The sequence below is a fragment of the Schistocerca serialis genome, chromosome 3 (assembly GCF_023864345.2).
Source record: "Schistocerca serialis cubense isolate TAMUIC-IGC-003099 chromosome 3, iqSchSeri2.2, whole genome shotgun sequence".
Classification (NCBI taxonomy): domain Eukaryota; kingdom Metazoa; phylum Arthropoda; class Insecta; order Orthoptera; family Acrididae; genus Schistocerca; species Schistocerca serialis.
The window spans coordinates 807,084,547-807,112,005 of NC_064640.1; positions in this window are offsets into that span (position 1 = coordinate 807,084,547).

Here is a 27,459-nt window from a genome sequence, read left to right on the forward strand (position 1 = left end):
TTTGTCGCCTCCGACAGGTTTGCAGTGACATCGGCAAAAAGCAAAGTATTTTTTTCTTCTCCCTAAAATTTAATTCGCTTTCGAAAATTCTCTTTGGTTTCCTTCACAGCTTGCTCATTGTAGAAACTGAATAATATTGAGGATAGGCTACAGACCTGTCCTCCTCCTTTTTCAACTCTAGCGTTTCTCTAGTGTACTTACTTTCTTACGACTCCAGTGTGCATTCTGTACAAATTGTAAATAACATTTTGCTCTCTCTATGCTGTCCCTGATACATTCAAAACCTCAAAGAGATAATCCAGTCACGACCGTCAAAAGTTTTCTCTAATCTACAAATGTTATAAACGTAGGTTTAGTTTTCTTCGACCTATCTTCTAAGGTAATTCGTAAGCTCAGTATCGTCGCAAGTGCTCCTATATTTTTTGGAAACTAGACGTTATCATCCCCGTAATCGTGTTCTACCAGTTTTTCCATTGTTCTATAAATAATTAGTATCAGTATTTTGCAGCCATGACGAATAAAACTGGCGGTTTTATGATATTCACACCTGTTAGTACCTATCTTCTTTGGATTTGAAATTATTACTTTCTCCCTGAAGTGTGAAGGTAAGTCTCGTGGGGCACGTTCCTTACACACCAGGTGGAATGATTTTGTCATGGCTCGCCGTCCCAGGGATCTCAATAACTCTGAAGAAGGGCTTAGTTTCGACATAGGTCTTCCAGTGCTCTATCAAATTCTTCTCGGTTCGCCTACTCCCTTTTCTGTTCTATAACATTATCCTCAAGTTTGTTCCCCTTATATAGATCAGCTATGTATTCCTTCCGCCTTTCACCTTTCCTTTCTTTGCTCAGTACTAGCTTGCCATCTGAGCTCTTGAAACTGATATGCTGCTTTTCTTTTCTCCAAAGGTCTCGCATTTTCCTGTTGGCGGCATCTATCTTCCCCTAGTTATTCATTGAGGTGACAAAAGTGATGGGATAGCGATATGCACATATTGAGATGGCGGTAGCATGAAGTAGAGAAGGGAATGCTTTGCGAAGCTGTCATTTATACTTGGGTGACTCATGTGAAAAGGTTTAGGACAAGATTATGGCCGCGCGATGGGAAGTAACAGACACTGAACACGGGACTGTAGTTGGAACTATACACACAGGACATCCCATTTCGGAAATCGGTAGTGAATTCAATATTCCGAGATCCACAATGCCAAGAGTGCGCCGAGAATATCAGATTTCTGGTATTACCTCTCACCACGGACAACGCACATGTCGGGCATGAATCCCATCGATCATTTGTGGGGCATAATCGAGAGATCAGTTCGTGCACAGAATCCTGCACAGGCAACACTTCCGCAGTTATGCACGGCTGCAGTGGCAGCATGGCTCAATATTTCTGCAGGAGACGCCCAATGACTTGTTGAGTCCATGTCAGGTCGAGAACAAATTACGAGAATTAACTTTAAAAAAATTACATACACTCATATTTACACCAATGATGAACGATAGCCGGCCGTTGTGGTCGTGCGGTTCTAGGCACTTCAATCTGGAACCGCGCTGCTGCTACGGTCGCAGGTTGGATTCCTGCTTCGGGCATGGATGTGTGTGATGTCCTTAGGTTAGTTAGGTTTAAGTAGTTATAAGTCTAGGGAGCTGATAAACTCAGATGTTAAGTCTCGTAGTGCTTAGAGCCAATTACATATAATTGACAACAAAGGAATATGTAGGATTATGAACAAATTTCTGTAAAATAATTATAATTTTCCTAGTGTTATGTACGTTAAAACGTGGACATTATATATATGTGCTTTACAACAACTTCTCGAAAATAATGTGCTTCTATAATAGTGAATCTATTTTATGAGCATTATATGCAGCCATAGGAGAAATGACGTACAGGACATAATATAGATTAAAGAATCATTCATAAAGTAAGTTATAATGTCCTTACGTCAAACTCACAAGTGTCACTTATATATCCAATGTATAACGCTTCCGTTTTAGATACTTAAAAGTGGCCTAAGGCCGACGTGAAACAAAGAGAATGACAGCTGAAGACACCGCGAAATCGTTCAAAAATGGTTCAAATGGCTCTGAGCACTATGGGACTCAACTACTGAGGTCATTAGTGCCCTAGAACTTAGAACTAGTTAAACCTAACTAACCTAAGGACATCACAAACATCCACGCCCGAGGCGAAATCGTTCGAAAAATTCATCGTAGCTGCAGACCCTATAGTACTGAAAATTATATAACGTTTCAGATCGTTTTGTGCTAAATCCGTTGAGGACGACATCAGTCATCGAAATATTTTGCAGAAAAACTGAACTGACAGCCTGAATGGGCATTTGCAGATACATCTCGTAGAAGTCAGCACACCTTAAAATACCCACCGATCAAGATTATACGGTGATTAAGACGTTGCATTCGCATTCGGGAAGATGGTGGTTCAATTATTCGTTCGGCCATACAGATTTTTGTTTTCGTTTCCTCAAATACAGGAAGACAGATACTGGGATGGTTTCTTTCAAAAAAACACGGCAAGTTTCCTACCCTATCCTTACCCAGTTAAAGCTTGTGTTCTAAGGACACCGTCGTCGACTGGGCGGTAAACTAATATTCCTCGCTCCCTTCCTTCCTTCCTTCCAATGACCTCATCGTCTACGAAACATTAATCCCTAACTTCTCTTCCAAATTCATTTTTTTTATCGTTGAAGTTAAATATGATGTAAGGCCACATTTAAAATCTTACAAACAAGTCCAAGCCGTTAGCCGAATCCACGACCTCAAATTTACGGGACAGTGACTCTGCGAAATGCAGGAAGGCCTGCAGAACATCATTGCTAGGTGCAAAGACTGACCGCTAGGACTAATGTAATTCGGTACGAGTAAATACAAGGAAAGTTCTGATGTTTTTTATGAAGTATCGGTGACAGAACAGGAGTCACACAGAACTGTCAGATACATAGGCATGTCCTAGCCGAGTGACTTAATGTGGAATGAAAAGACTAACCTAGCTGTAAGAAAAGCAGATGACCATAATTAGGTTCACTGATAGAATCCTAAGTAAGTACAGTTCATTTACAAAAAAAAGGCGTTTACAAAACTCTTGCTGAACCAATGACTCAATGCAGTTGCTATTCTGAAACCAATAATCGATTAATCGGGAAGAGAGAGAGAGAGAGAGAGAGAGAGAGAGAGAGAGAAGATCCACAGAAAAGTTGTGTGACTGGCTGTTGGGTTACGTTTTCAGTTCAGTTTGCTAACGGAATGCTTGGACTAAAGCGTATCGACAGCCGTTCTTCCTGCATACCATGTAAACGAAGAAAAGTGCAACTTTTTCACAATTTAAAAGGTGTCGGAACGAGTCTCGAATCCAATCCAGACCATTGCCTTTTGAGGGTAATGCTCATGGTCACTCAGACATCCAGGCACGACTCATAACTCATTGTTCCAGTATCTTTCTCTTTCTCCTGCTCTTCACACTGGCAGCGGGAGGGGGGGGGGTTACTGTTACGTGCTTTGTGGTGGACTAACGGACTAACATTCTTGGGAGAATGGATATCATGGAGAACCATTGGATATTGGTTATTTCCTGAATTAATATTTCACTGTGTAGTTGAGTATAAGTTGTTGTGAAGCTTCCAGAAAGGCTAAAGCTGTGTAAGATACTGGGGCATGGATCACAACCCTCGTCCTTCGTGGATATACTGCGGAGGAGCATCTGAATATTTGCGAATTTGGGAGAGAGATACTGGCAAAATGAACTTTTAGGCTGTGTACCGCACTCAGAGAACTTCCTACGAATGACAAGGGTTCAAGGTTCGAATTCGGATTAGGTACACAATTTTCAACTGATAGTAAGTTTCGTCTGGTGTAATGACGTATTATGACTTTCTGCTTTTCTGGAGGAAAACAGTGTTTTCTCAGTGAATCAGCACAGATTGAAGAAAAACCGCTAGTTGAAACAATACATGCTTGATTCATACGCGAAACCCTGCAAACAGTAGATGTAGGTGAACAGGTAAATCGCATCTCCCTGTATTTCCGAAAGGCGTTCCACACTGGATCATATCATCGAATACAAACCAAGGCAAGATCGTACTGAGTATTTTCGAAAAAATGTGTCTAAGTGTAGGAATATTTGGCTGACAGAACCCAATATGTTACTGGACGGCAAGTGTTGCGCAGAAACAGAAGTAACATCGTGTGTGTAACGAGAAAGAGAGTTATAGAACCTTAAATATTTTCAATATACGTAAACAGTTTATCCGACTAAATCGGCGGTACTATAAAATTCTAGGATGGCGATGCTGCTGTGTACATGAAAATATTTTCGTTGGACGATCATAAGAAATTACAGAAATATTTGGATAAAACTTCCAATTACTCAAATGGATGACGACTCTCCTTAAATGTGGACAAGTGTAAGATAATGCCTACAACAAAGAGAAACAACCCAATAGCATCTGGTTACAAGATTAGTGGTGAACATTCTCAGCACGCCACGTTCTACGAAGGGCGTTCAGTAGATAATGCAACACAATTTTTTTCTGAAAGTAGATTGGTTTTATTCAGGATTCAAATACACCATATTATTCCTCACTCTTTTGGCTAAAAAACCATATTTTTCAATATACTCTCCGTACATTGCGATGGCTTTACACCACGTTACTGGAAGGGCCTGTATGCTCGCATGATACCTCTCTACTCGACGTCGAAGTCAACGCTTGTTGCGTCAATAACCTCCCCATCATCCATGTACTGCTTCCAGCTGACTGCATCCATCATTGGGCCACACAGATGGAAGTCGGAAGCTGCGAGATCCACGCTGTAGGGTTGATGAAGAAGAAGAGTCCAATGAATTTCTGTGAGCTCCTCTTGGGTGTGCAGACTTGTGTAAGGGTTTGCGTTGTCATGGATAAAGAGAAGTTCGTTTGCAATTTTGTGGCGACGAACTCGCTGAATTCGCTAAGGATAGCACAACACATCACAGACTTGAACGTTGCACGATGAGGGTGGATATCAAACAGAATAAACCCTTCAGAGTCGCAAAGACATTACTGGCTAAGGGTGCGGCTTTGAATTTTTTCTTTGGAAGAGAGGTGATGTTGGCCACACTCTGAATTGCTGTTTTGTTTCTGATTCGAAGTGATGTTTCATCGCCTGTGAGAATGTTCGACAAAAAATTGCCAAAAAAGCCTCTTAAAGCTTAAGCAATTACACACAGATGGTGCTCCGTTGCTCTTTATGGCCTTCTCTTAGGCGGTGAGGAACCCTCGGGCACACACCTTTCAGTACCCTAACTGGTGGACGAGTGTGTCAGCACTACCAACAGAGATGTTCAGTTGAGCAGCGAGGTGTTTAATAGTGATCCATCGATCACCACGAATGAAAGTGTCCGCACGTTCCCACACTGCAGGAGTCACAACTGTGTGCGGCCGGCCAGCACGCTCGGGATCGGAAAGTTTTGCACGACCTCGTTACGATAATGATAGATCCCGCGCCCGACGACTCACCATGCTTTCATTCACTGACAGGTCTCAGTAGACATTCCGCAAGTGCCTATGAATATCTGAGGTGCTCTGGTTTTCCGCCAAAAGAAACTCAGTCACAGCTCTCTGCTTGGAACGTACCTCCGCTACAAATGCAATTTTGAAGACTACATAGACCGCCGTTACCAATCGGATCTTCATTAAACTGTAAGGGCTGAAGCGAGAAAACCCCAAGATGTCCCACAACAAATTCCGCACTTTTCAACCGAAAATGGCCGAAAGAAAAATGAGCTGCATTACTCATTGTACGCCCCTCGTACAAGTAATTAGTGGTAATACTAAGGAGTGATATGAATTGGGTAGATCACGTAAGACCAGTATTAGGCAAGGCGGATGGAAAACGTACATTTGCTTGAAGGCATCTGGGAAAATGCAGTGCAGTGTAGTTGGAATTTTTTGTACAGTGGTAGCGGGGATTGCCAAGAACAACATACTAGAAACCCTGACTGGTGAGTAGTAAGAATCGGGGTCGGTGTGCATTTCAAGGTATCTTTTGTGCGTGGTTCTTGAATAACTCGAAAACTGTGGCCTGCATCGAAGACTTACCCCAGTAAAAAATTTAACTATATTAAATTCCATACAAAAATAGCCTATCAATTTTTTTCTGCTGGACTAATAGTTTGCGCATAGGGAGCGAGAGAATGTGAAATTTTCACGCGTGGTTTTTGAACGCCACCAACAGGATTGCCACGAAAGTAAAATACAAGAGATCGGGGAACTAACAGAGGCATATAGACAGTCCCTCACTCAATACATAAACAGAATAAGAAAGAAAACCTCCCAACCCCCCCCCCCCCCCCCCACGGCTTACCGGCTAGCTCTGTTCAGTGTGGCTTGCGGAGGATATATGTACACTACTGGCCATTAAAACTGCTACGCCAAGAAGAAATGAAGATGATAAACGGGTATTCATTGGACAAATATATTATACTAGAACTGACATGTGATTACTTTTTCACGTAATTTGGGTGCATAGATCCTGAAAAATCAGTACCCAGAACAACCACCTCTGGCCCTAATAACGGCTTTGATACGCCTGGGCATTGAGTCAGACAGAGCATGGATGGCGTGTACAGGTACAGCTGCCTATGCAGCTTCAACACGATACCACAGTTCATGAAGAGTAGTGACTGGCGTATTGTGACAAGCCAGTTGCTCGGCCACCATTGACCAGACGTTTTCAGTTGGCGAGAGATCTGGAGAATGTGCTGGCCAAGGCAGCAGTCGAACATTTTCTGTATCCAGAAAGGCCCGTACAGGACCTCCAACATGCGGTCGTGCATTACCATGCTGAAATGTAGGGTTTCGCAGGGATCGAATGAAGGATAGAACCACGGGTCGTAACACATCTGAAATGTAATGTCCACTGTTCAAAGTGCCGTCAATGCGAACAAGAGGTGACAGAGACGTGTAACCAATGGAACCCCTGACACGCCAGTATGGCGATGACGAATACACGCTTTCAATGTGCGATCACCGCGATGTCGCCAGACAAAGATGCGACCATCATGATGCTGTAAACAGAAGCTGGATTCATCCGAAAAAATGACGTTTTGCCATTCGTGCACCCAGGATCGTCGACGAGTACACCATCGCAGGCGCTCCTGCCTGTGATGCAGCGTCTAGGGTAACTGCAGTCATGGTTTCCGAGCTGATAGTCCATGCTGCTGCAAACATCGTCGAACTGTTAGTGCAGTTGGTTGTTGTCTTGCAAACGTCCCTGTCTGTTGACTCAGGGATCGAGACGTGTCTGCAAGATCAGTTACAGCCATGCGGATAAGATGCCTGTCATCTCGACTGGTAGTGATACGAGGCCGTTGGGATCCAGCACGGCGTTCCGTATTACCCTCCTGAACCCACCGATTCCATATTCTGCTAAAAGTCTTTGGATCTCGTCCAACGCGAGCAGCAATGTCGCGATACGATAAACCGCAATCGCAATAGGCTACAATCCGACCATTATCAAAGTCGAAAACGTGATGGTACGCATTTCTCCTCCTTACACGAGGCATCACAACAACGTTTCACCAGGCAACGCCGGTCAACTGCTGTTTGTGTATGAGAAATCGGTTGGAAGCTTTCCTTACGTCAGCACGTTGTAGTTGTCGCCACCGGCGCCAACCTTGTGTGAATGCTCTGAAAAGCTAATCATTTGCATATCACAGCATCTTCTTCCTGTCGGTCTGTCTGTCGTGTCTGTAGCACGTCATCTTCGTGGTGTAGCAATTTTAATGCCCAGTAGTGTATAAGCAAAGTGAAATTGGGTCTAATGATGAGACGTACGATCCGTGACCGGGAAGGGAGAAAGATGATACTGGTGCATTGCGTAATCGTGCTCCCCGCCCATCTCACCTCCACCCCTCGAACACCGTATGACGATTTGCGCAGTCTAGATATAGATGTAGGTGAGCACGCGCAATGGGCGACCGTGGAGAATGAAGGAAATTTGCAGATTAAGTGGAAGTCAGAAAGTTGTGCAGTGCAGTGACGTGTGGCGCAGAGGAAGAATTTGAGCGCGTTTTGCGATGCAGTTGGCACGGCGGCGGTGACCGTTGACCCAGCGGCGCGGCGCGGCTCCCACGGTCCGCGCGCTCAGTATTCGGCGCGCCTTCCGCGCGCTGCAGCCCTGCACATACTAACGCAGCGCACCAACACTACGCCCCCAAACTCACAGCTCGCGCTCCCGCTTCCAGGTCTCCGCCTTCCTCAGCCCCCCACTCCACTCTCAAACAGAACGCACGCATCTCCGCGCACGTAATGCGTCCGTCTATATCCTGGAACGTGCATTGTAGCCCTGCAACGGAACTCGTCGTTCTGAGTCTAGCGGCTGAGAGGCGTTTCTTCTTATACGTACCTGTCAGTCCAGTACACTAACGATGAAATAGTAGGAAAACTGCATCGTACTTCTTAATACACTACTGGCCATTAAAATTGCTACACCACGAAGATGACGTGCTACAGACGCGAAATTTAACCGACAGGAAGAAGATACTGTGATATGCAAATGATTAGCTTTTCAGAGCATTCACACAAGGTTGGCGCCGGTGGCGACACCTACAACGTGCTGACATGAGGAAAGTTTCCAGCCGATTTCTCATACACAAACAGCAGTTGACCGGCGTTTCCCGGTGAAACGTTGTTGTGATGCCTCGTGTAAGGAGGAGAAATGTGTACCATCGCGTTTCGAACTTTGATGAAGGTTGGATTGTAGCGTATCGTGATTGCGGTTTATCGTATCGCGACATTGCTGCTCGAGTTTGTCGAGATCCAAAGACTTTTAGCAGAATATGGAATCGGTGGGTTCAGGAGGTTAATACGGAACGCCGTGCTCGATCCCAACGGCCTCGTATCACTACCAGTCGAGATGACAGGCATCTTATCCGCATGGCTCTAACGGATCGTGCAGCCACGTCTCGAACCTGGAGTCAACAGATGGGAACGTTTGCAAGACAACAACCATCTGCACGAACAGTTCGACGACGTTTGCAGCAGCATGGACTATCAGCTCGAAAACCATGGCTGCGGTTGCCCTTGACGCTGCATCAACTGACAGGAGCGCCAGCGATGTTGTACTCAACGACGAACCTGGGTGCACGAATGGCAAAAGTCATTTTTTCGAGTGAATCCAGGTTCTGTTTACAACATCATGATGGTCGCATCCGTGTTTGGCGACATCGCGGTGAACGCACATTGGAAGCGTGTTTTCGTCATCGCCATACTGGCGTATCACCCTGCGTGATGGTATTGGGTGCCATTGGTTACACGTCTCGGTCACCTCTTGTTCGCATTGACGGCACTTTGATCAGTGGATGTTACATTTAAGATGTGTTACGACCCGTGGCTCTACCCTTCATTCGATCCCTGCGAAACCCTACATTTCAGCAGGATAATGCACGACCGCATGTTGCAGATCCTGTACGGGCCTTTCTGGATACAGACAGTGTTCGACTTCTGCCCTGTCCAGCACATTCTCCAGATCTCGCACCAACTGAACGCGTCTGGTCAATGGTGGCCGAGCAACTGGCCCGTCACAATACGCCAATCACTACTCGTGATGAACTGTGATATCGTGTTGAAGCTGGATGGGCAGCTGTACCTGCACACGCCGTCCAAGCTCTGTTTGACTCAATGCCCAGGCGTATCAAGGCCGCTATTACGGCCAGAGGTGGTTGTTCTGGGTTATGATTCCTCGGGATCTATGCACCCAAATTGCGTGAAAATGTTATCACCTGTCTGTTCTAGTATAATACAATTTTCCAATAAATACCCGTTTATCATCTGCATTTCTTCTTGGTGTAGCAATTTTAATGGCCAGTAGTGTGACATAAACAAATCCATACCATATTTATTCTCCAATACCTGGCCTCGGCTCTCAGTAAATATGTTCTTCCTCGACTGGAACATACGCAACGTGCGGGTGCAGGTTGTCACACATGGACGACGACATATGGAAGTCTGAGTCTGCCCGTAATCTGTGCTCGGACGGCCGAAGTGGTTAAGTCAACCAGTCGCGTAAGTCGGGAAATGGTTCGAGTCCCGATCAGACCAAAATTTTCACTGTCGTCGTTCCAATAAACGGCTGAAAGTGTTTCATATTCGCAACTGTGAACACGTTTCCTGTATTCCAAGTATACAACTCTGTGGGCGCGTGTAACTTTTCCTTTCTTCTCCTTGTAAGTGCAGTCTCGGAACAATGATACACAGAAGAATAAGTCTGTGAATCCTCTAAAGAAATTAATGCAAAATGCACAATAATTTTTTTATATTATCTCCCGCCGTCGTTCAAAATTCACATGTAATTGGTATGATTCCATTTGTACACAATGCTGCTCTTCAAAATATTCTGCATGAAAAGTCGTTCAAGTGCGCCTCCGTTGAACATGTTGAACGTACTCCATAATCCTCCTTCAGCAAAGACATAAGTGTACTGTTGATTCCTCTTCTTCACAGGCGCCTCCGTTGAACATGTTGAACATACTCCATAATCTTCATTCAGCCAAGACATAGGTGTACTGTTGAATCTTCTTCTTCACAGTCCTCGTATGCCTCATTTGTGTCATAAAATCGTTGTACCCGATGACTCTTTATAATTTAACAGAAAGTTTTAAAAAATTAGATTTAAAATTCTTCTGAATAGATGTTTTTACTATTTAAGAACTACTGAAGTAAAAATATCCTTAGGAGACGACCATTGATTACGTGAACTCAAAATGGAGGGGAGGGATCTGGCAAAATCGTACCAAATCTCATATAAGGAGAGGGTAGTGGATGAAAATCTCACATAAATTTTCCAGTTAAGGTAATATACATGTCTATAATTGATAACATTTTGTTTTACATAATTAATCCCAAGTACAGACAATATTGAAGTGCCCATCAGTCTTTATGGCCTCCCTGAACTGAACAGAAAGCTTTACATGTGTGCATACCCCGGATTACACCATCTGAAACAAGTGCCACACAAATGTTCTCCACCGCAGCGGTTCAAATCAATGCAACGCGCATGATGCTGACGTTATAGTATTCGACATGAATTGATGTCAAACTTTTACAATGCTTATGTTAAGTGGCAAGCATACAAGTCGAAAACTATGTGCGAGCAAGAAGTTAATCGTTTGTGGAAGGAAGCTAAGCTGAAGTTCACCGGCACGAATTCTTTTAGTGATCATAAAAATCAAGAGATTGAAAAGTCACGTAATCATATTGTTGAAAGGGACGTATAATCTGCAATGTAAGTGAAGGATCAGTGACATTTAATCGTGGAAACCTTTCATCCGTCTCTCCCTCTTCTGTCTGTCTGATTGTCTGTCCGTCTAAATACCACTGAGTGTTGGCATGTTTAAAATACGGTGTTTATAATCACGTGTTAAAACGCTGTTTAATATGCTTTATAAATAAATGATGGTTTTATTAAAGTGTTTTAATCGACGTTTAAAATATTTTTAAAGTCATTTTTCGTATTTTTCCCCTACTACGGATTAAACTTCACATGGGAGGAGAGGGGCGGGGGATCCGACACATCGGACCAAATCTCACCAAGGGGAGAGGAGGCTCCAAATTTTAATGAAAACCCCTCACGTCCCCTTGCTTGCAAAACACAGCCGAGAATTTTTACCTTAAATGCCTTCCCCTCCAACTACATCCATTCCTCCCCACCCCACTCCTGCCTATAGAGGTAACTTTTGTATATTTGCCATTTTTTGGTCAAATCTTTAACAAGGTGAAGACAAGGCTCCCCAGGAATTACACAATGGATTTTTGCCGAATTTTCATAGCCATACTGAGAGTGTTAAGCGGACTAATGGAGTATCAAACTGACCAGCATCTGGTCTAGTTTTGCAAAAAGGTTCAATTGCTTGAAAGAAATCGGGGGAATTAAGAACAACTTACTTAGTAATTTGAGGGAAAATTGAAATATCTCACGAACAGCTGCTGCTAGCTCTGTAAATTAAATATCTTAAAGCTATTGTGTATTAAATGTTATTTTGGTGAATAAATTGCGGAATTCTTTATTTGTTGAAAAAATGAAATAAATTTCTATCTCTTGAGCTACGTACTCTTATTAATAATAGAATACCGATCTATATTTAAATATTTTATATTTCATACCTTCTGAACAAACCTTGAAAATAAAAAAATTAAAAAAAAGATCAAATGTTTTATGAAATGATTCTTCTAAAAGTAAGAAATAAAATAGATTATGGGAAACATCTGATTTGTCTCATTTGTTGTATATGATTTCGAAATGTTTCAAAGGCGTGTTATATATTTCTCTAATCTATTTTAATTCTTATTTTTACACAAGTTATTTCACAATCTATTTTATCTTTTTTTTCGGGTATTTATATTGTCTCATTTTGTAGGTACGAAGTTGGTCCCTTACAGCTACAGCTGAAATTGGTAATCAACTATATTTCATCTCAACTGTTTCAATAAAACTTGAACGTGAAATCTGAATACTGCGGGGAGGGAGGGGGGGGGGGGGGGGGACCACACAGGAGCCCAATTTCCTGCTCACCTGATTTGATGCCAGGAAGTTTATTTTGAATCGTTTTCTGAATTTTGTGCTGTATCTTTTTGTAAAGGCTTCTTTAAGATTCAGGAGAATCTCATGGGTCCCGGAAGTTATTGGAAAATGTCGTGCTTTTCACTCTTCAAAGCACTCACTGTAACTGCGTATCTGACTGTGGTTTCTTATCCTTAAGTCGTAGAAAAGTGCGACGTCATTGCATGAACTACATTTGTGTTTCCGGATCACGAACAGACCCCCAAATTTCATATTCAATCACTACATCGAATAAAAATTTCTATGTTTTGAACGCTCATAGCGACTCGCTGCAAACATCCGCACATTTGCCCTTCAAGTCTGGTGTCTACTTCCGGGTACGTATTTCACACAGTTTATGATACACCAACCTTTACACCGTCTTATGTGTACCATTGTGACCACAGGTAAGCTGATTAGCAACCGCACAGTGGGGCATTCAAATGGTTCAAATGGCTCTGAGCACTATGGGACTTAACATCTAAGGTCATCAGTCCCCTAGAACTCAGAACTACTTAAACCTAACTAACCTAAGAACATCACACACATCCATGTCCGAGGCAGGATTCGAACCTGCGACCGTAGCGGTCGCACAGTTCCAGACTGTCGCGCCTAAAACCGCTTGGCCACACCGGCCGGCACTAAAAGAAGGAAGGAGCATTAACATTAGAGGCAGAACACAAACTCTATCGGTACAAGAATGAGAATGAAATCGACAATGTCTATTTGGAAGGAAACACAGATTTATAGAACTTTACCTTAATAAATTCAGGGACACCGAGAAAATTCTTAATATCTGTGGCATACATTTCCGTAACGATCCACATTAGTTATCAAAGAAGCAATGGCCACTTTGCAACTCTTTCCGTACGTCTTTTGTGTATCATTGTCAAATTAATAGTGACGTATGGAGGTTACATGAGCCGTAAGGCTACAGAAAATGCTTCATCTTTCCTTACAAACGATAATTTTACAGGCATTTTCATAGCGTCTTGGTGGTCACATAAATTAACAGTTTTACACGTTCGTGGCTTTCAGGTGTCTCCTGATTCACCACGACCAGGAAGTGTGTATTAAATATATCAACTTGGAATAAATTTCTGAAAGAAACGATGTCGCAGGAAAGTGCTTCGAAGCGAGAAGGTAGTAGATCTGTCACCAGTATTTTTAGGTTTAGTAATTTTATTGTTGTACATGTAGTGGCTCAGATAAGCAAGACGCTAAATAATTTGCACCGTCTTGCCATCGGTAAACTGTGATATCGTTGAAAATTTGTACCATTCCCTTTCCGTTTTGCGGTTTTACTGGTTGCCAACAAGCCATTAACCTGATTTAAAGTATATGCAGCGAATTTATAATGCATTGAACAGGGAAAAGAAACAAATTGAATATTAGCGTAGAGCTGCTATTGAGTTCATTGTGATCATACTGAAATGGACAGGAACGCGAAAGAAAACTGATGAAGGTCTTGTTAAAAAATCATTGCAATTCACATCTAGTTGTGGTGTCAACGCCAGACACCACACTTGCTAGGTGGTAGCTTTAAATCGGCCGCGGTCCATTAGTACATGTCGGACCAGCGTGTCGCCACTGTCAGTGATCGCAGACCGAGCGCCACCACACGGCAGGTCTCGAGAGACTTACTAGCACTCGCCCCAGTTGTACGGACGACTTAGCTAGCGATGCAACACTGACGAAGCCTCGTTTATTTGCAGAGAAGATAGTTAGAATAGCCTTCAGCTAAGTCAATGGCTACGACCTAGCAAGGCGCCATAGCAATTGATAGTTATCGTATGAAGCATGTCTCATCAAGAACGATGTATACAAATGATGGATTAAAGTTAAGTATTCCAGCAGCTACGTACTTTTCTTTATAGCATTCATTATGTATCCTGTTTCAGACCTCACGCCATCCTGCGTGAGCTTATAGCGTGCATTTCGGCCTTCTCTAGCTATATAACACTAGTTACTTAAGAAAAATCATTGAAAACCAAAATCAGTGTGTCTCACCTAGACTGAGACGCCACCTCTCCTGAACACGAGCCCATACTCGTAAAAATACGACACTTCCCCTGGTCTACACAGAACAGCATACTAATTGGAATGAAGAGCAAAACCATTGGGATTCTATAAAACTCTAGTTTCTTATTTACCTCGATAGCACTGTAGGAACAAGGTCTTGATTTTCCCATTTCCTTAACGTCTGACTTCTATAATTCGCTGTATTTGTGCTGAAAGATTGTGACAACTATATGTTAAGCTTAGTAAGGTACCATAACCATTAGCACCATTTTTATCTCGTAAGTTCGATGCTATGTGCGTAAGTAACCACATCCCCACATAAAAATCATTTATCGTTCCTCCAAATGATGGTATGTAGTCTCCTTAACTGAACATTTTATTCTGGTGTTTACCATACCAGAAAACCTTATTTCACCATTATTCAAACAGGCTGCTTTTATTAAAGAACTGCATAACTTTCTTTATAATATGCTACTGAAAAGTTGATCCCAGCATAACATTGGATAAAGATGTTCAGTCTGAATTCGCGGACAGAGCAGCACTGCAACTAACTGTGAAGCACATCGAGAATGTGAACCACGCATGTGGAATCGTAGAATTGTTCCAACAATCTTTTCCCGAAATCTCCACTCCCTATCTGTATGACAAGCTGAGAAAGTTCATTTCAGTATTGTCGTTATTGGAGGCTACACTGTCTAGCTTACAATAGACCACTAATTTTGAAGAATTAGTTTTCCTAACTCCTAATTTTGAGTACAGAACTCATATTTCACCTAATATTTATCATTCAGTATGGGAGTCAGTTCAATCAAGGGAATTCCTGAAGATAGAGAGTATTTACGTGAAATCTATTTCTCGCTGCCTAGACGAAATACGTTAGTGTCATTTACGACTTTACTTGTCTTACACTTGCTTCCGAAATGCCAGTGCCAGTCTACTCCTGCACTTCTCATCACGTAGTCTGAATTTCTGTTAAGTGCTGACTGTGCGCTAACGGGCAGATTTCCAGTGTGATCTGGCATAACCCCTTTCATAAAGTTATTAAGGTAACTTTTCAAAATGTCGTACACAACAAATGAATAGAGCTAGACATTCAATTTTACGGAATACAAGATCATTCATTCTACATCTTTTTGTTGAGATATGTAACTGAGGTACTTTATTAGAAACTGTTGATTCCTTGATTCTCAGATTATAATCACAATTCAGAAATCTCCGAGCGATAGTTTCAACTGTTTGCAATGCATATGAAACTGCAATTCATCAGTAAGGTCTCTTCTACGTGAAGATTAATTTGAAGAACGTTGTGCTGTATTAGCATTTATCTATTGGAGGCGATATGTTTTTTCCTTCCTCCAACCTTTGAAATGGCTTACACACCCAGTTACAGGGGGTCCTATAGTGTAAGGACAACTCAGACTATTGATAAATTTGTCATTAAGAAATTATTTCCAGTAAGAAACAAGCGTAAATAACGGGTCAGCTGGTGAATGAACCCCGGACCTTTGGTTTCGATGTCTGACACTTAACCGATTGAGCTGTCGAAGAGCGTAGCTGTAGGAATACATTTGGAGCATCTTTTTAAAGTGTAGTACAAAGCGCTACTTTCAGACAGGAGTCTCAGCCTTCATTCTTATCGAGTAGGTTTAGTCCTACAATTGCCGGCCACTGTGGTCGAGCGGTTCTAGGCGCTTCAGTCGGGACCCGCGCGGCTGCTACGGTTGCAGGTTCGAATCCTGCCTCGGATATGGATGTGTTGTGATGTCCTTACGTTAGTTAGGTTTAGGTAGTTTTAAATCTATGGGACTGATGACCTCAGATGTTAAGTCCCATAGTGCTTAGAGCCATCTGAATCACTTAGTCCTACAATTCTGCAAATTTCGTATTGAAGAAGGAAATAAGTATGACAAGCAATGGTTGAAATAAGTTCTCGTAGGCAGAATGGTAGGAACGCTGCGGTCTGACGGAAAAACGATAATTATTGCGTGTAGCTCTTTTCACGGACACACTACTGTCCTGACACGACTCGCTTTCTGTCAACGAGAACTTACTGGGCTCCATATTTATGTATATTTGTATGTGATTCAAATTATCCCAAGACGGGTTAAGAAACGTCGTGCAAACACAGCAATGCCAACACACAGGTAATGCAGGTTACGTCCGCAAACTGAATAAAACAGACAGACCAGAATGAACTGTTTTGTGGAGTTGGCTGGATTCCAGCATTTCCAAACGGCCGTGCAAATCCTCTGTAAGGAGTGTATAGGAAGCTTGTAGGTTTCTTTAAAATACCCATTTTAATTATTTCTGATTTTTGGGGGACTGGAAATTTGGTGGATGGTCTACAGCTCATTAATTAACTCGCTGAACGTACAGTATGGGGGTAAAGATCTTCGGGTGCTGAAGACTTTGTTCTAGCAAATCGGTAGTCTTTCTAGCACCAGCCTCGCCGAGGGAATACGCATCTATTGCTAGCAACATAACTGTTCGAACCAATGAAAAATATAAATACATAAAACTGCAACCAGTCAGTTTTTGAATAGTTTATTATTCCATGAACCGGTTTTCGTACCTTTTCAGGTTTATCTTCGGATGGTTTTCTGGAAGTTGTACAGCGCATGCTGGATGCTGGCAAAGTTTCACTTTCACAGTGTAAATGTATAAGATTGTGTAAAAGTGTGTGAAGTGATGTACCAACTGGCCATCAAAATGGAAGCAGACAGGTGGACACTAACGGAAAAAAGCCAACCATACAGTCGCAAGCCAGCACCCAGCTTTATGCTAAAAATAGTGATGTAACTTCCAGAAAACCATCTGAAGATGAACCTGAAAAGGTTCGAAAACGGTTTATGGAATAATAAACTTGACAAAAAAGTGTCTGGTAGCAGTTTTATGTATTTATATTCAATTAACAGTCACGAGTTCTAAAATATCCGTAATGGATAAGCTTAATCCAATGAAAAATATGGTTCCGCGACCAGTAAGGGACAGGAAACTACATGTCGCATTGAGAAGAGCTAGCTGTTGACTCTAATGAGGTATATAGTTATACCAGAGACCGTAGAACAATGTAAAGTCGTTCTGCGGAGATAAATTAGTGTACCATGTATGCCAAAGGTGGAAGAGCGCGAACAGGAGAGTTTCCAATGAACAGTCAGGTCAGTGCTTATAGTAAATGATTATTATGAGTAAACTGCAATGTTATCTTGTTTAAAGCGAAGAGGGTGAAGTATTCTTCTTGCATTTCGTGCAGTTCTCAACTTACAGGGTTACGAATTTATTTTGAACACTTTCTTTCAGTCTAACACCGAAGAAATGTTCGGAAAAGCTCTCGTTATCACCTTGACAAATCACTGGTCACAGTACGTGTTAAAATGGTTCAAATGGCTCTGAGCACTATGGGACTTAACTTCTGAGGTCATCAGCCCCACAGAACTTAGAGCTACTTAAACCTAACGAACCTAATGACATCACACACATCCATGCACGAGGCAGGATTCGAACCTGCGACCGTAGCGGTCGCGCGGTTCCAGACTGTAGGGCCTACAGCCGCTCGGCCACCTCGGCCGGCACAGTACGTGTTAGAAGTTCACTAACTTCACTAGTAAAAATTACTTAATAACTGACACCCTGATATACGAGAATTGGGGTTGCGTGAATATTTACGTTATATTAGATATGCCGGCATCGCATCAGGCCACAAAAGCCCACAACAAAGTCTACCATCTTCGAAGATATCCTTCGATACAGTTCCCCACAGTCGTTTAATGAACGAAGTAAGAGTATATGGACTATCAGACCAATTTGGTGATTGGATTGAAGAGTTCCTAGATAACAGAACGCGGCAAGTCATTCTCAATGGAGAGAAGTCTTCCGAAGTAAGAGTGATTTCAGGTGTGCCGCAGGGGAGTGTCGTAGGACCGTTGCTATTCACAATATACATAAATGACCTTGTGGATAACATCGGAAGTTCACTGAGGATTTTTGCGGATGATGCTGTGGTGTATCGAGAAATTGTAACAATGGAAAATTGTACTGAAATGCAGCAGGATCTGCAGCGATTATTTTTTTTTTTTTAATGGCTCTGAGCTCTATGGGACTTAACATCTGTGGTCATCAATCCCCTAGAGCTTAGAACTACTTAAACCTAACTAACCTAAGGACATCACAGACATCCATGCCCGAGGCAGGATTCGAACCTGCGACCGTAGCAGTCCCGCGGTTCCGGACTGAGAGCCTCAACCGCTAGACCACCGCGGCCGGCTGCAGCGAATTGACGCATGGTGCAGGGAATGGCAATTGAATCTCAATGTAGACAAGTGTAATGTGCTGCGAATACATAGAAAGAAAGATCCCTTATCATTTAGCTACAATATAGCAGATCAGCAACTGGAAGCAGTTAATTCCATAAATTATCTGGGAGTACGCATTAGAAGTGATTTAAAATGGAATGATCATATAAAGGTGATCGTCGGTAAAGCAGATGCCAGAGTGAGATTCATTGGAAGAATCCTAAGGAAAGGCAATCCGAAAACAAAGGAAGTAGGTTACAGTACGCTTGTTCGCCCACTGCTTGAATACTGCTCAGCAGTGTGGGATCCGTACAAGATAGGATTGATAGAAGACATAGAGAAGATCCAACGGAGAGCAGCGCGCTTCGTTACAGGATCATTTACTAATCGCGAAAGCGTTACGGAGATGATAGATAAACTCCAGTGGAAGACTCTGCAGGAGTGACGCTCAGTAGATCGGTACGGGCTTTTGTTGAAGTTTCGAGAACATACCTTCACCGAGGAGTCAAGCAGTATATTGCTCCCTCCTACGTATCTTTCGCGAAGAGACCATGAGGATAAAATCAGAGAGATTAGAGCCACACAGAGGTATACCGACAATCTTTCTTTCGACGAACAAATGGTTCAAATGGCTCTGAGCACTATGGGACTCAAATGCTGAGATCATAAGTCCCCTAGAACTTAGAACTACTTAAACGTAACTAACCTAAGGACAACACACACATCCATGCCCGAGGCAGGATTCGAACCTGCGACCGTAGCGGTCGCGCGGTTCCAGACTGTAGCGCCAGAACCGCTCGGCCACCAGCGGCCGGCTTTCGACGAACAATACGAGACTGGAATAGAAGGGAGAACCGATAGAGGCACTCTAAGAACTCTCCGCCACACACCGTTAGGTGGCTTGCGGAGTACGAATGTAGATGTAGAAAGCGTGAATTGCCATTTTCACAAAATCTTGATCTAGCTGACACAAGTTCTTCCCGCGCACCGATGGAAACTGTAGCAGTATAACCACCATAAAGCGGCTTCCAAGTGGACATGTAGATCTATAAATATAAAGCATGGAAACGATGAGTCGGGCTTCAAAAATTACTCAAGAACAAACTTTGGCTTCCGGTTCAGGTGTGTGTTCGCATTCTTTTAATCAAATACCGTACGTCGACGCCCACTTGGGACAAAAGTCAATGGTAAATTAGGTTGTTTTGGAGCTAGTCAGCATTGAAGCTCTATCCGGTTTGAGTTTCCCGTAATCCTCAAAAGTTCCAAACAGAGATTAGTTCGGGTCTTCAGGAGAATGCTGCGAAGGAGATAAATATGGTCGGCAATGAGAGCGAGGCGTTATCAGCGTGCTCCGTGGCCAGCGCCCGCAGCTCGCGGTCGTGCGGTTGCGTTCTCGCTTTCTACACCTGAGTTCCCGGGTTCGATTCCCGGCGGGGTCAGGGATTTTCTCTGCCTCGTGATGGCTGGGTGTTGTGTGATGTCCTTAGGTTAGTTAGGTTTAAGTAGTTCTAAGTTCTAGGGGACTGATGACCATAGATGTTAAGTCCCATAGTGCTCAGAGCCGTGGCCAGCCGGGAAGACGTGAGGTGGCCTAACGGAACGCGCTGCTTGCTGGGCGTCGCACGTAGCCTCCGTGTCACGTCCATCCCCATTCCTCGTCCACACGACTACAGTTGGAACAATAAGTTGCTGAGCAAGAGACGCCGTGTCCTGCCTTGTCGTTCCCTACCAAACTTGGGACCGCTTTTATTTCGTCTACGGCTAACTATATTCGACGCGTTGATGTATTGATTTATCGATGTATTATATCTCTAAGTACGATTTGACATTTTATTTAACTTTTATTTCATGATTTGAACATACTCCATCAGTATTTTTCAAAACAAAACAGAATCGAATGCAAAGAAACTGAAAGAACTTAATAAATGAAAGCGAAACAAATAGCTCATTTTTCTCACAAAGTTTACTCAGCAGATTAATAAGTTGATTCGGTTTCTCGAGACTACCGAAAAGTGATCGACGCTGTGTCACGCTACGCAGAACGTTACTGATGTACTAGACGGAAGTGTCGACAGAAACGATAGTAACATCGAGAGAGACCCAAGGAAATGAGAAACCAGTCAACGTTCTGAATATCCTTATGCGATTTGCCAGATTACAATCAGTATGGAAATGCCGAAGTGCTACTATTGTTCTGGGCAAATACCACTGTCGTTAAAAATTTCTGAAATAACATTTTACGGTTTCGGCAGTAATTTTTGTTTATTTCCATTATTGGTCAATTAGTATTTTAGTGGCTTCTGCTCGTGCACGTCAACCATCTCTTAAAATGAGGTAATAGCCGAAATTTGCCACTAGTGAAAACAAATACTGATTACAGGCGAAGGTGGAAAAAATTGTCTCTTCTGACTTAATCTGTATCTGCATTTGGCGTGATCAGTGGCATATCTCCTTTAATGTAATTCATGGTAAGATAATGCTCAAACGAATGTTGAGTAGCCCGACAGTTTCCGATACGAAGATGACTGGTAAAATAAAAAAAAAGGTCATCGTATCATTTGCTTATAAAACGATATGAAATCGAATGAACACGTCGTTTGTAGAATGATAAATAAAAAACTTGCAGTTTTTTGAAACGGTTTATTTCCCGACCCAGTCAGAAATAATTTGAAAGAAAAATTTCCGGTTTTGGCCGTAACTGGCCATCTTCAGATTATAACGTGGTAGCAATAGTTTACTCCCAAGCACTTTCAGAAAAATCACATTAACTAAGCGGTTGGAAGTAAACTATTGCTTCCTTCTTATGATCTGAAGATGATCGGTGTCGACCGAAACGGGTAAATCCTTATTGACATTATTTGTGACCGTGACAGAAAATAAACCATTTTTAAAAAGTATTTCAACACTCATTGACGTTGCCAGCAAAACCGAAATGTCATTCTTAACAACAGACTTACGGCTGTTTGGAGTAATCTGCGAAAGTGATGTTCAGCTTCTAAGGAAACTACGTACAAGATGCTATTGCAAACTATTCTAGAATCCTGATCCAATATTTAGATCTGTTGTCGAGTAGACCGGACAATAGTGGAGGGGGAATTCCTAAAATCGGAACCGTCGGTAGACTCTGCGTGACAAAAAATGTGAAGGACCCGGAAGATATGATCAGATATCAGTGTAACTTCGTACAAAGTTTAGAGAATCATTATTTATGAAAAAGGTAGGAATGTATGATAGCAACGTATGCATCACTCGCTAATAATAACGCGCATAGTTACACATTACCAAAGATACACTATTTGGTCAGAAGTATCCGTACACCTATTAAAAATGGTTCAAATGGCTCTGAGCACTATGGGACTTAACATCTGTGGTCATCAGTCCCCTAGAACTTAGAACTACTTAAACCTAACTAACCTAAGGACATCACACACATCCATGCCCGAGGCAGGATTCTAACCTGCGACCGTAGTAGTCGCACGGTTCCGGACTGAGCGCCTAGAACCACGAGACCACCGCGGCCGGCATACACCTATTATTGTACGTTAATAAGGGCTATGTCCACCATTCGGCTTCCTGACAGCTTCAGCTTTGCTGGAGACACTTTCAGCAAGGTGTCTGAAAGTCTGTGGAAGAATGGCAGCCCATTCCTCCTCGAGAGTCGAAACCAGAAAAGGTAGTGATGTTGGACGCTGGGGTTTGGAGAGAAGTCGACTTTATAACCTATTTCAAGGGTGTTATATTGAACTGAGAGTTCAAGTTCTGGCCAGGAATGTCCAATTCCGGAATGTTACTACCGACAAATCATAGCCTGATTGATGCTGCTATATTATAGGGCGCATTGTCATGCTGATACAAACAATCATTGTCTCCGAACATTTCATATCCTAACAAATATATCGTTTTCTTAAGTGCATAAGGGGACCACACGATATCCAAGGAAAAATCAACAACACCACATCTTTCGTATTTGATTGTTGGCACTACACATGGTTTCAGGTTAAGTTCTCCAAGCTTTCTCCAAACCCAAATCTTTCCAACAAATTGCCACACGTTATAGCGTGATTCGTCATTCTAAATCACTCTTTTACATTCACCCATTATCCAGTTGTGTAACCACCTCAATCGTCGCTTAATGCTAACTACAGAAATACACTATTGGCCATTAAAATTGCTACTCCACGAAGATGACGTGCTGCAGACGTGAAATTTAACCGACAGGAAGAAGATGCTGTGATATGCAAATGATTAGCTTTTCAGAGCATTCACACAAGGTTGGCGCCGGTGGCGGCACGTACAACGTGCTGACATGAGGAAAGTTTCCAACCGATTTCTCACACACAAACAGCAGTTGACCGGCGTTGCCTGGTGAAACGTTGTTGTGATGCCTCTTGTAAGGAGGAGAAATGCGCACCATCACGTATCCGACTTTGATAAAGCTCGGATTGTTAGCTATCACGATTGCGGTTTATCGTATCGCGACGTTGCTGCCCGCGTTGGTCGAGATCCAATGACCGTTAGCAGAATATGGAATCAGTGGGTTCAGGAGGGTAATACAGAACGCAGTGCTGGATCCCAACGGCCTCGTATCACTAGCAGTCGAGATGACAGGCATCTTATCCGCATGGCTGTAACGGATCGTGCAGCCACGTCTTTATCCCTGGGTCAACAGATGGGGACGTTTGCAAGACAACAACCATCTGCACTAACAGTTCGACGACGTTAGCAGCAGCATGGACTATCAGCTCGGAAACCATGGCTGCGGTTACCCTTGACGCTGCATCGCAGACAGGAGCGCCTGCGATGGTGTACTCAACGACGAACCTGGGTGCACGAATGGCAAAACGTCATTTTTTCGGATGATCCAGCTTCTGCTTACAGCATCATGATGGTCGCATCCCTGTTTGGCGACATCGCGGTGAACGCACACTGGGAGCGTGTATTCGTCATCGCCATACTGGCGTATCACCCGGCGTGATGGTATCGGGTGCCATTGGTTACACGTCTCGGTCACCTCTTGTTCGCATTGACGGCACTTTGAACAGTGGACGTTAAATTTCAGATGTGTGACGACCAGTGGCTCTACCCTTCACTTGATCCCTGCGAAACCCTACATTTCAGCAGGATAATGCACGTCCACATGTTGCAGGTCCTGTACGGGCCTTTCTGGATACAGAAATTGTTCGACTGCTGCCCTGGCCAACACATTCTCCAGATCTCTCGCCAATTGAAAACGTCTAGTCAATTGTGGCCGAGCAACTGGCTCGTCAGAATACGCCAGTCACTACTCTTGATGAACTGTGGTATCGTGTTGAAAGCTGCATGGGCAGCTGTACCTGTACACGCCATCCGAGCTCTGTTTGACTCAATGCCCGGGCGTATCAAGGCCGTTATTACGGCCAGAGGTGGTTGATTTGGGTACTGATTTCTCAGGGTCTATGCACCCAAATTGCGTGAAAATGTAATCACATACCAGTTCTAGTATAATATATTTTTCCAATGAATACCCGTTTATCATCTGCATTTCTTCTTGGTGTAGCAATTTTAATGGCCAGTAGTGTAGATGGCTTATTGGGAGTTGCTCGACCATTGTGTCTCATTCCCTGTTACTCCTTATACACAGTCATTGTGCTATCTGGAATGCTAGTATCAACTCACGAGTGATTCCTTCTGCTCATTTCATGCTATTTTTTTTTTCCAGCCGGACTCTGTAGTGGTCGACTGTCCCTGTCAGTTATTATATGAGGTCTGCCTGGTCTTGGTTTATCTATGGTTGTTTCTACGGGTTTCCACTTCATATTCACATGGCCAACAGTCGACTTCGTCAGATTTAGTAAGGTTGAACTGTCCCTGATAGATCTGATGTCAGGTGCCACACAATGACTAATCCACACTCGAAGCCACTGATCTCCCCTGAACGACCCATTGTGCAGTTACTGTTCCCTACTGAAAAAAACTATACTCGCCGCCTACTTTTCTGCTAATGAGTTCGCCTTTCGTGACTTCTAGCGATCAGTTCCGCACTACATATGAGTGCTCGGATACTTTTGATCAGATATTGTACTTCCAACAATCCACACGCGAATGCAACGAGAAGAAACAGTAATACGCTGTGCAGTCTACGGATAGACTACAGTTATATCATTTGCCATGTGCTTTACTGTGATTATCATTGTGTGAATGTCGACATCACGCACTCGTTTTGAAGAATACCGTTTCTCCCAGCTCCTTCTCGTATCTTCTCCAAAATGTTAGACGTTGTATGTGTTTAAGCTTAAATTTATACAATGACAGTAGTTATGCTGGATGCTACAATAAATGTTGTTGAGATAACGCTAGAATTTATTTTTAATCAAACGTAATTTATGTTAGCCATACAAATTTCATGTATTATATCATGGCGGTATGTCACATAAATGCACTTTTATGAATACGATATTCCAACAGTGCATTGTGTCATTTACGTAACGAGTTCTGTGGAGCAATGGACCAGGAACTAAAACCGTCTACTGGAGGAGTGGGGTTCAAATCCCCCGTTAGTCATATCACATGTGGTGTTTCCATTGTTTCCCTGTATCTAGGAGGGTGCATGCTAAGGTGTCTGACCACACATTTCATGGTGTTTACTCGCATCCGAGAATCCTTCGAGATTCATGTGTACCTGTCTATGAACTACTCAGTATCCTGACATTTGGGAGAAAGCTTTTTCCGCAACAGTCGTTTGATAATACCAATGTAGAAACGCAAGTGCAGCACTGAGTCCCACGTATGAGAATAAGTTACGTATCCTGACATTTGTAAAATTCGGAAACACTCGTTTGGTAATACCAGTTACATATACTGGTCGAAATGTAAGCCCAGCAGTCTCGATATTCTACTCATATTTCAAATCCCATACTCAAGTTATTACTTGTGAAAATATATCGTCATACCCACTTCAGTGTTTCGCTTTCTTAGAACTTGTCTCATTTACTCTAGCAAAGGAAGGGAATTTGAGAGGAATTCATGTCATCATTTTGCTGGAATTGCCTCCGTAACTGGCCCTTGTTTCCCCATTAATCTTAATAGGCTGTAATGTACATCACATTAGCCACTTTCGCTTACGTCTCGAAACAGTTCTGTGCGGAAGTAGGCTTAAATACCAAAAATGAGGAACCACGTAGTTTATTCAGCAAAATAGGGCGCCCAGCTCAAGAATATTTGGCAGCGAAACTTGGGTAATTACTACGTCATCTTCGACGGGGCGTCCCAATGTTCGGCCATCAAGTGTCCAGCTGAAAAGACAGTTGGAAGGAATAGAGGCTTATTGCGCATATTTGTTCGATCAAATGCACCATCAAGTCGCTAACAAAATTCGTGTCATAGAACCATTTGTCTGTATTGAAACATACTTGTAGACGCGAAGCACCGAAAACTCACGAAGATAGTATGAATTGTATCCAAAATGTGGACATCTTGCGCGATAGCGTTCTGGATGGGCAAAAATGATAGGGGTGAGCTTATGGGTAAGGTTTAAACGGTTAGTAAATCCTACTCGGGAGAAGTACGTAGCTACCGGGTAAATGGATTAAAGACGGAAAAGGACCAATAGTTTACTTCTAAAAGGTGAAAGCTGCGTGTGACTTCTCAGACTCAGTGTATGCATTTAACGGTTGTTCAGCTGAGACTTCAACCAGACTTGCTACTGCTTTTTGTAGACGGCTCTCATTTATTTATAATAACAAAGGTCTTGTTATGCTAATCCATCCAGAAAATTCGTGTGAAAATTTGAACGTCATTTATGAATGAAGACACAAATGTTAGCTGGCGCTATAGAAGGGAGTCTGCGAAATACCAAAGTAGCTGCAATCGTTTAGTGTAAAACTTACTAACTCCGCTATGTGTAAGAGCTAGGTACACAAGGCACAGAAAAAAAAGAAAAGAAAACAGTACGTTCTCTTTGAATAAGTATAGAACTGTTGTATAATCAATCCTTTCACACCACATTACCGCGTGTCCCTGTCTTGAAACTCCAATTTATTCAACAGGAACGCGTGTTTCCTGTAAAATTTTTGGCAGTTTAACTATACTCAGCTTATGAGTAAAGTTTAAACGAATCGAAATCACGCTCTGGAGAAAAACGTAGCAACCGAGTAAATGGATCACATACGGAAAAATCACACCGTGGTTTAACAATACAATTCGAAAAATTCTGAAGAAGCAAAGTCTGTTGCACTCTCGGTTCAAAAGAGAACATGCAAATGACAACAGGCGAAGTTGGTAGAGGTGCGTGCGTCTATAAAAAGATCGATGAGTGAAGCATTAAGCAACTACAACCATCATACCTTATCAAAAGATTTTGCGGAGAACCCGAAAAAATTCTGGTCCAACGTAAAATCGCTAAGCGTGTCTAAGGCTTCTATCAAGTCACTAGTCGATCAGTCTTGTGTGGCAATAGAAGATAGCAAAAGGAAAACTGAAGTTTTAAATTTTACGTTTAAGATATTGTTCACACAGGAGGGTCATACGAACACACTATTGTTTGACCGTCGCACAGAGTCCCGTATGGAGAA